Source organism: Giraffa tippelskirchi, chromosome 6 (assembly GCF_054371585.1).
Source record: "Giraffa tippelskirchi isolate mGirTip1 chromosome 6, T2T-mGirTip1v1.2.pri, whole genome shotgun sequence".
In the NCBI taxonomy this organism is placed as follows: Eukaryota; Metazoa; Chordata; class Mammalia; order Artiodactyla; family Giraffidae; genus Giraffa; species Giraffa tippelskirchi.
This window is the reverse complement of record NC_137280.1, coordinates 143,253,377-143,265,473: the sequence shown is the minus strand read 5'-3', so window position 1 is coordinate 143,265,473 and position 12,097 is coordinate 143,253,377. Positions and strand designations below refer to the sequence as shown.

Sequence of the window (12,097 nt, the reverse complement as noted above, 5' to 3'; positions counted from 1 at the left end):
AGGATACTCTTCTACTTTATGTATGTTTAAAATTTTCTAAATAACTTAAAAAAAGAAACAAGTATAGATAAGGTCTACTATCCTATTCAATAGAAAATTTCATACCACTGGGAATATAAAGGTGACCAGGGGGATGGCTTGGATTTCCTGCACAAAGTTGTAGGTTCTCCCTACATCCAAACAATATCTAGGTCCTATATGTCCAACCTCCAAAATTCACCTCCAGTGTCCACTTCTCTCCATCTCCCCTGCAACACCCTAGTTCCAACCACCACCAACACTGTGGTCTCTTAATATGCTTCCCTATTTCCAGTAGAATGTCTATTTCCAGTCTCTTCTGCCTACAGAAGGAGTGATCTTTTCAAAATGCTAATCTGATATTTTCATGAGAAAAAAGCAAGCTGCAGAACAGTATAAGAAAAGGAAAACCATACACATTCATACATACATATGTATATACTACTTGCTTATATTTGAAAGATAAACAAATACTTATAAAGATAAAAGAGGAGGAAGCGCACAATTGAGGACATAAGTTGGCAGCAAAATTTATCTGAATATCCTCTTATAAATCTTGACTTTGGAATCATGTAATGTTTACACACAAAAAATAACATTAAGTAAAAATAAAATAAAATAAGACATTTCTGAAAATTGAATACAAATTGAAACAAAAAATAAAAACAAATGTTTATTAACTACACAAAGAAAATAATTATTTCAAGTAACTTCCATAAAATTGTCCTGACTTTACATTCTTGTGAAATATATTTTAAAACCAAGAAAAGCTGCAAATTAATCTTAGCACTTCATTCAGTAGTCTTATTGTTAGTATTAGGTGGAACCATACAAAATTGCCAATATTTGGCCACTGTTGACCTATAAAATGAAAATTTCTTTTATTGCAAATATAGTAATATATTATTATATAGTAATATTATTTTATACTATAAATATAACAATATATTTTGCATGTAATCTAATTCATAAAATATAAATATAGTATGTTATAGCAATATTATTACTTTGAGAAATACTTTCTATATATTGTAAGCATGAAACAAGTAATCAATGTTGTTAAGACAAAGTTTTTAGCAAAGTAAGAGAATTATTATTTTAGAAGTTAATAAATATCTTGATTTTTAAATGAGATATAATTGACACAACATTTTATAAGTTTGAGAGATATAGTGCATTGGTTTGGAATTTTTATACACAGCAATATGATTACTATAGTAACATAGCAATCATCGTTTCTTTGTGTTGAGAACTATAAAAATCTAGTCTATTAGCAACTTCAAAGTTTATAATATAGTAATGTTAACTATAATCACTATGCTGTGCATTAGATCTCCGGAACTTATTTATCTACTAGTTGCAAATTTGTACCCTTTAACAGTATCTCCCAATTTCCCCATTCCTATCCCCTGATAACCATCATTTTACTCTGTGTTTTTACACATCCAATTTTTTTAGGTTGCATGTCTAAGTAATAGCATACAGTACCTGTCTTTCTCTTTCTGACTTACTTCATTCAGCATAATGCTCTCAAAATAAATTACAAGTATCAGTATGAACCTGTGATTCTTTTTCAAAAATGTTAATTCCTAATTTTCTACTAAAAAGGCCAAAGCCTAAGACCCAGATTGTGGTGTCTAAACATCTTCCCACTAAAAGAAATCAGAGATGCTGGTGGAAATGGCAAGTGGAAAAATTAAACTGGGGATATAATATTGTGTAAGAAAACTATCAGAGTAATGAGGTCCAGTTAAAAAGATGAAGATCTGACATGAGTGACTTCCCACTGGCTAAAGCAGGACAATTTATGCATCAACAGGATAATGACTAAAATTAATTAAAACACATTGAATATATAAAAACCATAAATTCATAATGATACTCAAAAAAAGAGAAAGTGAAAATAAAAGGAAGGGGGGAAAAAAAGGAAGAAGGTGAAAAACACATTGGAAACACAGTTAGAAGTAACTAGGTCACACTTTACTCTGCAAGCTTGTAATTAAAGTGAAAGAATCAAATATATATCTTGCCTTTCCTGGAAGAACTGTTTTCCAGAGTAGCATAACAACCCTTGATGATGAGAGACATTTTTATCTTTTACAGAGGGATTCTAACTAATAAATGTGTTAGGAAGGATAGCATTAGAAACTCATCATTCTGCAATCTTTAATGAAATAATTGATTCAGATAGTGATCATCATTGGATGAAATCATTGGTTTAAAGGTTGAGGAGGAAATTTACAATGGAGGGATTTAAGCTTTCATCTCCTTAGATGCTAAACCAGTTTTGTTTTCCTGGGATAATTCTCATTTGATCATAATGTCTAATCTTTTTATGATATGAATGGTTTGCTAATATTTTGTTGAGGATTTTTATGTCTATATCGGGGATAAAAGTAAAATGAAGTCGCTCAGTCAGGGCCGACTCTTTGCAACCCCATGGACTGTAGCCTACCGGGCTCCTCCATCCAGGCAAGAATACTGGAGTGGGTTGCCATTTCCTTCTCCAATATTGGGGATATTGGCCTAAAATTTTTTATTTGTATTATGTCTTTGGCTTTGGTATCAGAGTAATACTGGTCTCATAAAGTGAGTTGCAAAGTGTTTTTTCCTCCAGTATTGTCTGGAATAATTTGCGAAGAACTGCTATTAAAATCTTTAAATGTTTGATAGAATTCACCAATGAAGACATCTAGGCTTAGGTTTTTTTTCTCAGAAGATTTTTAGTTACTAATTCAATTTCTTTACTTGTTATGGATCTATTCAGATTTTCTATTTCTTCCTGGGTCAGTTTTGGTAATCTGTGTCTAAGAATTTAAAATTTTTTCATTTGGTCTATTTGTTGGTACAAAGCTATTCACGGTCTTCCCTTATCTTTTTAATTTCTGTAGCTTTTACGGTGATTTCCTCTCTTTCATTCATGATTTGATACTTGCCTTTTCCTTAGTTTACCTAAAGGTTTGTCAATTTTGATGATCTTTTCAGACATCCAACTTACGATTTCATTGATTTCCTTAACTTTTTGTTCTATATTTCATTGCTTTGCTTTCTAATCTTTATTACTTACTTTCTTCACCTTACGTTGTATTTGCTTTGTTCTTCACTTTCTAGATTCTTAAAGTGAAAGATTTGGTTATTGATTTGAGATAATTTTTATTTAACATAGGTATTTAAAGCTACATATTTCCCTCTTAGCACTGCCTTACTTACATCCCATAAATTTTGACATATTATGCTTTCATTTTAATTCTGTTCAAATCTTCCTTGTGATTTCTTCTTTGACCCATGAGTTATTAAGAAATGTGTTGTTTAATTTGCAAATATTTGTGGTTTCTCAAATTTCTTTCTGCAGTTGATCTCTAATTTAATTCTTCTGTGGTTGGAGAACATACTGTGTTATTTCAATTCTTTTAAATTTATTGAGATATTTTATGGTCAGCATATGATCTGCCCTGGAAAATGTTCCATGCATGATTGAAAAGGGTGAATATATCAACCAATTACTACAGGTGGAACATCTAGACATTATGCACCTTATGATCCCATTCTATATACTGGTCAAAATGGACAAGATTATGTTGCAATAACAAATATATCTAAGTGATTACTTACCTAACCAGGATCCAGGCTGATAGGCATGCATCTCAACATGGCCTCCCACGTCACACTGGCAGAAGGAAAAGAAGAAGGCAAATCATACATTGGCTCTCAGAACTCTTCCCAGGAACAGACACATTTTGCTTCCACTCTTATTTGATTAACTGAAGCTAGTCACATGATCATGTGCGTGCATGCTAAGTTACTTCAGTAGTGTCTGACTCTTTATGATCCCATGGACTGTAGCCCTCCAGGCTCCTCTGTTCATGGAATTCTCCAGGCAAGAATACTGGAATGGGTTGCTATGTCCTCCTCTAGGGGATCTTCACAGCCCTGGGGTGGAACTTGTCTTTAGGACTCCTGCATTGGCAGGCGGGTTCTTTACCACTAGCGCCACCTGGTGGGGCAAGGAAGTGCTCTTCTACCTTATACCCAGGAGACCTGACAATTTTTGACGAAAAGCACTTATAATTGGCACACTACTATGAAATATTCCTGCGAAAATCTGCTGAACTCAAATCTAATAAAAATTTCAGTTATCCTTAAAATTATAAGAAAACTGAAGTATAGAGGAACAAGTTAAATGACACCATAACTAGGCAAAAAGACCAATCTACTTTTTTTTTTAACTGTGGTGTGAAAAAAACATTAAAACAACAAAGAGGCTTAACAATTGAATGTAACACGTAGGCATTGTTTAGATCCTGATTTCAACCAACTAAGAAGCCATTTGAGACAACTACACAAAGTTGAATATAGAATGAGTTTTATATAATACCAAGGGATTAACAATGCTGTTAAGTATGAAAATGGCATGGTAGGATTGTAAGAAAATATCCATATTTTTACAAGGATTCAGTTATATCTGTGACTGCTTTATGATACTTTGAAATTCATAAGCAGAGGAAAAATTGATAGATGAAGAAAATATGGCAAAATCAAGATATCTGTGGAATCTGAGTGGTATGTATATGAGACTATATTAAAGTATGTTCTCTTCTTTTGTATTATTAAATTTTATTTAATAAAAATATTTTAAAAATTTAATTTGATCATGTCACTTCTTTAAAACCTCTTAATGGTTTTAATGGTTGAATAAAAAGTTCAAATTTATTTGAACTAGGTTCTTCAAATTTAGCATCTGTTTATCATCTTCCCCATAATCATCTTCTTCACTGGTAACACTTCTATTGAACACTTACAATGTGTCCAGGACTAACTTGAGCCTTTTGCCTGCTTTATTATTTTCAATACCACAATAACCAGAGTTATTTTGTTATCCACTTTTTGCAAATGAGGAAACTAAAGTACAGACAGATTCAACAACTAGTCCAAAATCTCAGAGCTAGTGGGTTGGGAAACTGGGATTTGAACTCATGCAGGCTGACGCCATCATCCATGCCATTAACCCCTTGATTTTATGGGCACTCGATATTCCTCTCTCATATGCTCACAAATTAGTGTGGTGCCTAGCACGTGGTAGGAGCTTAAAATTTTTTTGTTAAATGGATGTTGATAGCTAGGTTTCTATCACTTTTTCAGTGTCCTTATCTTCTCATTAATTCTGTTGCAAATATAGTTACTTTCCTGTTGATACTCCATTGCTGTCATGATGACCGATAAGTATGTCCTGAAAGGAGCATTACAAGCACAGATAGAAAGAGCCCACTGAGTCCTTTCCTCAGCGTGGCTTTCCTTATGACTGTCTTGGGTTCTCTCAATGACTCTTGCTCTTAACATACTGCAATGTAATCCTTTGTTTATATATTTACCTCTTGTCCAGTCTATGAGTTCTGAGAGGCCAGGGACTCTATCTATGTACCTCAGCCTCCAGTACCTAGCACAGTAATTGGCATGCCCTGTGCTATTAAGTTTATTGAGTAAATCAGTGTACAAGAGCTACTAAAGAATTCCTATTTATCCTTCAAAGCCTAGCTCAGATGTTTTTATAAAAAATTCCTGCTGCCTTCCAAAGTTAGTCTGTCCCTCCTCTGTGCCATTATTGTACCTTCCATACACACTTATAATTTTCTTCATGTTGCACTGTACTTTTCAGTCCACTTGTGTTCCCAACTAGACTGTAAGCTTTGCAAATCTGGGACTGTGCTTTATTCATCTCTGTCTTACTAATACCTAGCAACATTACTAGCACAGAATAGGGGCTCAATACATTTTTGTTCAAATGCAAAACTATCAAAACTTTTAAAATGCACAATTACCAATATATTTATTTATTGCCTTTAGCAGATACTGCAAATAAAGAAATGTTTTACATTCTGTCTTAGAAAAAAATTCTGATGGGACTTTGGAAATGGGACACACACCTTAGAAGAATAATACTGTGCTGTGTGTACTGAAGTGACTGTGGAGTCACTTCAGTCATGTCTGACTCTTTGCGACCCCATGGACTGTGTAGCCCGCCAGGCTCCTCTGTCCATGGGGATTCTCCAGGTAAGAATACTGGAGTGGGTTGCCATGTCCTCTTCCAGGGGATCTTCCTGACCCAGAGATTGAACCTATGTCTCTTATGTCTCCTGCACTGGCAGGTGGTTCTTTACCATTAGCACCACATACCATCACCACCATTTCAAGTCTTCTGCCACTTTCTGTTATTTGCCTTTGAGCTATAAGTGAGTCATGGTCACTTTGTATTTATGCTACTTCCTCTGCTAAACTTGCAGTATGTCACATGGCATTAATTTTTTTTCCCAAAAGATTCAATATGGGAAATTTGATGGCCATAACTGAGGAGATAAAGTGGGAAAAATAATAAAGCAAATGAATATGGCACTATGGAAAGACTGGCAGTCTGCTTTTCTGCTTTGGGCCTCAGCTTCCTCATTTGTAAAATCAGATCTCACCAGATGATCCCAGAAGCCTCTCCTATGTTCTAGAATCTCGGCTATCTTGACCTCAAAGAGGTCAAAGGAAAGGAAACAATAGGCTTCTGCAGCAGGCTGGTCTCACGCCCTGGGGAGATATCTATCTGACCAGGTGAGCATCCCTCTGCAAGAGGAAACACAAACAAAAAGCTATTATCCGGCTAGCCCAGGACCTGACTTAGAAACTTATCTTCTTATCACAGGTAGGATGGGGAGTAACCTGGAGTGATGATTTACAGTCATTATGACCACATGCAAAATCAAATACACGATAGGACAGATAGAAACAGAGGGACTGTCTAGGAAGAAGGAGAGAGAGTACAATAAGCCCAGCTTAACACTGGACCTTCCCACCCCCACCCTGGCTGCAACCACCTGCTGGTGCAGTCGTCAAGGTCAGTAAACTTGTGGCTGTTTTCCATGGCAGGCACTGATAATTGATTACAGAACTATTTTCTTCTAAAGCCAGACTTCATAATACAGTGCTGCTCCAAACTCCAACAATTGTTTAGAGCCGGAATGTCAGCTAAGATCTATTTGGCATCCTGAGCTCAAATTTCCTCCTTATTCCAGCAGAGGAAAGTACTGCAAAGAGGTTTGTAATTTTAACTAAATAAGAAACCCTGGGCAAGTTCCTTATTTTGGGCTCTGAGTATTGCCTAGTCCCCTCCATTCAGGCATTCTGTGTTTTGAGGATTCTAGGAGTTCTCATCCCTCTTTGGAAAATAGGAACATTTACATGGCACTGCTATCCCAAAGCTCCAGCTTCTTCATGACATGTTAGCATTTAGTTAACCTGGACTGTATCTGGACACATCGAGCATGACAAGTGTTAGGTGTCCACACAATTGCAGGGGTCATGAAGTATGGTTTATTAGCCCTTCCCAACTTCCAGACAAGTTCTCTGGAGTCTAACAATCAGATTAAGCTGAAGTGAAGCTTGACTGACAGTGTCAAAGAAAACTCTCAGGGCTATCATCTGTTAAGCAGTCATTGCTAGAATCTTCCTTGGCAAGAAACTATGTTTCCTTGTCTTATTTCAGGCCTCAATTGTTTTTATTTGTCCTGGAGACTAGATCAATAATCTCTCTCTCTCTCTCTGCTAGTATATATGAAATAAATAATTTTATATGAAGAAAAGTAAGGCAATTGGCAGAGTGGCAGAGGGTAGAAAAGTCAGTATTTGAGAATGCTAATAGGAAAAATAATAGATAATATTAGATATTGTGTGCTTTCTGCGTGTCAAGCATTCTGTTATCACATTTAATTTTGACAGCCTAGGAGATATGTACCATCATTACTCTCTATTTTACAAATGAGAAAACTGGCTTCCCTGGTGGCTCAGATGGTAAAGCGTCTGCCTGCAATGTGGGAGACCCGGGTTCAATCCCTGGGTCGGGAAGATCCCTGGAGAAGGAAATGGCAACCCACTCCAGTACTCTTGCCTGGAAAATTCCATGGACTGAGGAGCCTGAGTGGGCAACAGTCCATGGGGTCTCAAAGAGTTGGACACGACTGAGCTACTTCACTTCAGGCACAGGGTGTTAATTTTTCTAGAGCGCTACAGTGATTTTGTTCTAGAGGAAAACCTGAGTCAGGGCTCTCTGCCTTCTTCCACCACACCACACTGCCTCTCCCAATTCAACACTGAAGAACTTTCTCAAACCACCTCAGGTTCATTCAGTGTAAATAGTAGAATACCCATTATCAGGTGACTGTTCCTCTCCATCTATTGGCTCAGCTTTCACTCTCTTCTTTGGCAATCTGTTCCTTCATGGTGACAAGATGGCCACCATTAGCACCAGACATAGATCCTATGCCTTCAGTAACCCCAATAGGAGAAATGATTCTCTCTCTCCTCAGTCCTAGAAAAACCTCAGATTGTGCCTTTTTGTCTCTTTTCCCACCAGTTCCTAGCCTGAAGCATCACTATGGCCAACTGGAAGAAAATGATTGTCCAGGCCTGGGTCAACTGTTATCCCTGGAGGTAATGGGGAAAAAAACTCCTTCCAAATTACAGGGTCAAAAATTAGGAGGGGATATTCTAAGCAAAGTTTGTGTATGGTGTCTTGAAAACAAGTGGATGGCAGGCAAAAACATTAGATGTCCAGTCACTAAACTTGTATCTATGCCACACTACAATATTCCCAAAGAACTGGCCTTGTGATAATGCTAAAGAAAGCAGTTGGAAGCTTTGTTTTGGTAAAATTCTAGAAGTTTAGAATTTCTCCTGGTACCTGAGCTTGGACCCAGATGTAATATATTAATATCGTCACTGTGAGCAGCCTCTCCGTTGTTCCCCTTCTGCACCTCCAACCAGCGCCTCACAAAGCCCCCACCACCCTCACTGGCAGAAACAAGCACAAGTCTCTTTCCTCATTTTAAAAAAGGCTGCACATTTGCCCTAAAAAAGTTTTAAGCACTGCCTTGTCGCTATACTGGGTGGTAGGAGGGACTCTACCTCCTCTTCAGCCACTTGCCACTCATTAGTTTCATTATTCTTCAAATCCTATTTATAATTCAAGGTCAGGTTCTCATCCAGCTTCTTCATGAAGCCCTTTCTAGTCTTTACACTGTAGCACTTACCCAGTATCTCTCATGATGCAGGGTTTTCTTTCTTTAAAAATATTTTTAAAATTTCAAAATGTTTGATGCATACAAAAGAGTACTTGTAATATATGTGCAACTTGTAAAGCATAATTGCCAAGAAAATGTCCATGAACCTACCACCTGATGTAAGAATTCTGTTTTGGCTAGTGTTTAGGAAAGCAACTGATTTTTGTATTTTAATCTCATGTCCAGTCACTTTCTTAATCACTTTTTATTATCTCTTTATAACTGTTTTTTTATTGTTTTACAGCATTGCTTAGATATCTAGAATACATACACACACACATATATATGTGTGTGTGTGTATATATATATATGTTTCATGTAAAACATTATATTTCAACTTCTGTATATAAAATAGTGTGCTCATTACCAAAAATTTAGTTTTCACCCATCACCATGTAGTTGGACCTCCCTTACGCATTTTACCCTACCCACTCTTCTCCACTGGTAATCACTATTCTATTCTTTATATCTGTATTGCTTCTGTTTTGTCTGGATTATTTTTGGTCAGTTTATTTTTTATAATGTACATATAAGTGAAATCATTTGGCGTTTTCCTTTTCCATCTGACTTCTCTCACTTAACATAATACCCTGTGGGTCCAATTATGTTGCTACAAATGGCAAGATTTTATTCTTATTTATAACTAAAGAATATTGTATATGTATATACCACATGTTGCTTATCCATTCATCTATTGATGGGCACTTACATTGCAAATAATGCTGTGGTGAACATAAGGGTGCATAGTGAAAGTCACTTAGTTGTGTCTGCCTCTTTGTGACCCTATGGACTGTAGCCTGCCAGACTTCTCTGTCCATGGACTTCTCCAGACCAGAATACTGGAGTGGGTACATGTTCCCTTCTCCAGGGGATCTTCCTGGCCCAGGAATTGAAACAGGGTCTAATGCATTGCAGGCAGATTCTTTACCAGCTGAGCCACCAGGGAAGCCATAAGGGTACATACAACTTTTTAAATTAGTATTTTATATTCTTCAGATAAATTCCAAGATGTGGAATAGCCAAATCATATGGGATTCTATTCTTAATTTTTTGAAGACTCTTAATACTGTTTTCCATAGTGGCTGCTCCATTCACATTCCCACCAACAGTGTATGAGGGTCCTCTTTTCTCCACATCCTCATTAATGCTTGCTATTTCTTGTCTTTTTGATAATAGCCATTCTCATAGGTATAAGGTGATATCTCATTTTGGTTTTCTTTTTCACTAATAATTAGAGATGTTAAACATTTTTTTTTCATGTGCCTATTGACTGTCTTTTATGTCTTCTTTGGAAAAATTCTAGATAATATTGAATAGAAATTGTGTTAATGGGAATATGTGGTGAATAATGTAATGTACTATCCAGACAACTCTTTGAGAATCAAAGAGTCATTATCATGGTTGCTGGGAGTGCTATCGGAAATTGGTCTTCAGTTGTGAGTCCTTTCTGGGGATCACCTTGCTTGAAGACAGAACTCATGCTCAAGGTATGGTTCTTCCCAGGACCAACCCTCATCCAATGACTGACTGACAAGATGGTGTAAAGACCCAGAGGCCACTCTGGCTGCAAAACTCTGTGAGTTTGGTTGAGGTCTTCATTAGAAGTACTTCCTAGCTCAATTTCTCTTTCTGCCTAAGCCAGCTTTCTTCTTCTCCCTTCCACATATATCAATCTCAGAAGAACTCCCCAACAAGCATTTGGTATGTCGACCTCTCTCAGGTTCTGCTTCCTGTGCAACACAGCCTGTGATAGCTTCCTTACTTGGGTCCTCATTTTCAAGAGAATGTTAGTGTATCATCAATAAGATTGCAGTAGGGGTTTTGATGGGCTTCCCTGGTGACTCAGTGATAAAGAATCTGCCTGCCAATGCAGGAGATGTGAGTTTGATTGCTGGGTTAGGAAGATCTCCTGGAGAAGGCAACACACTCCAGTATTCTTGCCTGGGAAATTCCATGGATAGAGGAGCCCGGTGGGCTAGAGTCCATGGGATTGCAAAAGAGTCAAACATGACTTAGTGACTAAAAAAACAAAATACAAAGGGGTTTTGATAGGTATCCTTCATTTGGTTAAGAAAATTCCCTTCTATTTCTCATATACAGAAAGTTTTTATTATGAGTGGAGTCACTTTTTTCCTTCCCTGAAAGACAGCAAAAATTCTGTGATACAGATGTGCTGGAGATAACTCCCCCAGTTTCTCTGAAAATATTTTCTTTTTATTTTTCCCTCATTCTTGAAAGATAGTTATTAACCTAGCACGCAATTTTAGTCTGATAGTATTAACTTGCAGCACTTTGAAAACTGTTTTTCTCTATCATTTGACACCCACTGTTACTATTGAGAAATCAACATCATTCAGGATAGGGAACACATGTACACCCATGGCTGATTCATGTCAATGTATGGCAAAAACCACTACAATATTGTAAAGTAATTAGCCTCTAATTAAAATACATAATTTTTTTTAAAAAGAGAAATCAAAATCAGTCTTTATGTATTTTCTCGCTCTGGCCACTTTTAAGACTTTTTCGTTGTCTTTAATTTTTCTTCAGCTTCACTGTAGTGCATGCACACTACATGGGTTTCTTTTTATTTATCCTAATTGTTATACATTGTGCTTCCTGCATCGGTAAATTCAAGTCAATGATCCATCCTGGGGAATTCTCAGCCATTACTTCTATAAATAATCTCCTCTATTCTCTTGTCCTGGGTCCCTATTAGATAATGCAAGCAATGATACCTTCTCTTTCTAATCTCTGTACCTTTTAATCACTCATATTTTCCATCTCCTTGTCTCTCTATGGGGTATTCTAGATAATTTCATCAGCTTTTTCCACCAGAAAGATGTTTAGATGTTGTGTTTCAAGCTATACTTACTATGCTCTTGAGCCCTGACACTGGTGTAATAGCAATAGTTATAATTTTCAAAATGTTCCCTTTTTTCATAGTTCAGTTCAGTTCAGTCACTCAGTTGTTTTTCATAGTA

At 36.6% G+C, this 12,097-nt stretch overlaps 1 protein-coding gene across 49 annotated transcripts in view; it reads right to left on the bottom strand.

The window, feature by feature from the left end:
• LOC145510137 (uncharacterized) overlaps positions 1-12,097 on the bottom strand; it is a 520,288-nt gene that overhangs the window by 221,242 nt on the left and 286,949 nt on the right. For 26 of the 49 annotated variants that reach the window (XR_014056762.1, XR_014056752.1, XR_014056755.1 and 23 more), the window contains one exon: positions 3,631-3,685. The gene's annotated coding sequence lies outside the window, so the exon portion shown is untranslated. Of the gene's footprint in view, positions 1-2,738; positions 3,686-12,097 lie in introns of those variants that run through there. The other 23 variants (XR_014056788.1, XR_014056793.1, XR_014056797.1 and 20 more) reach the window with 2 other exon arrangements.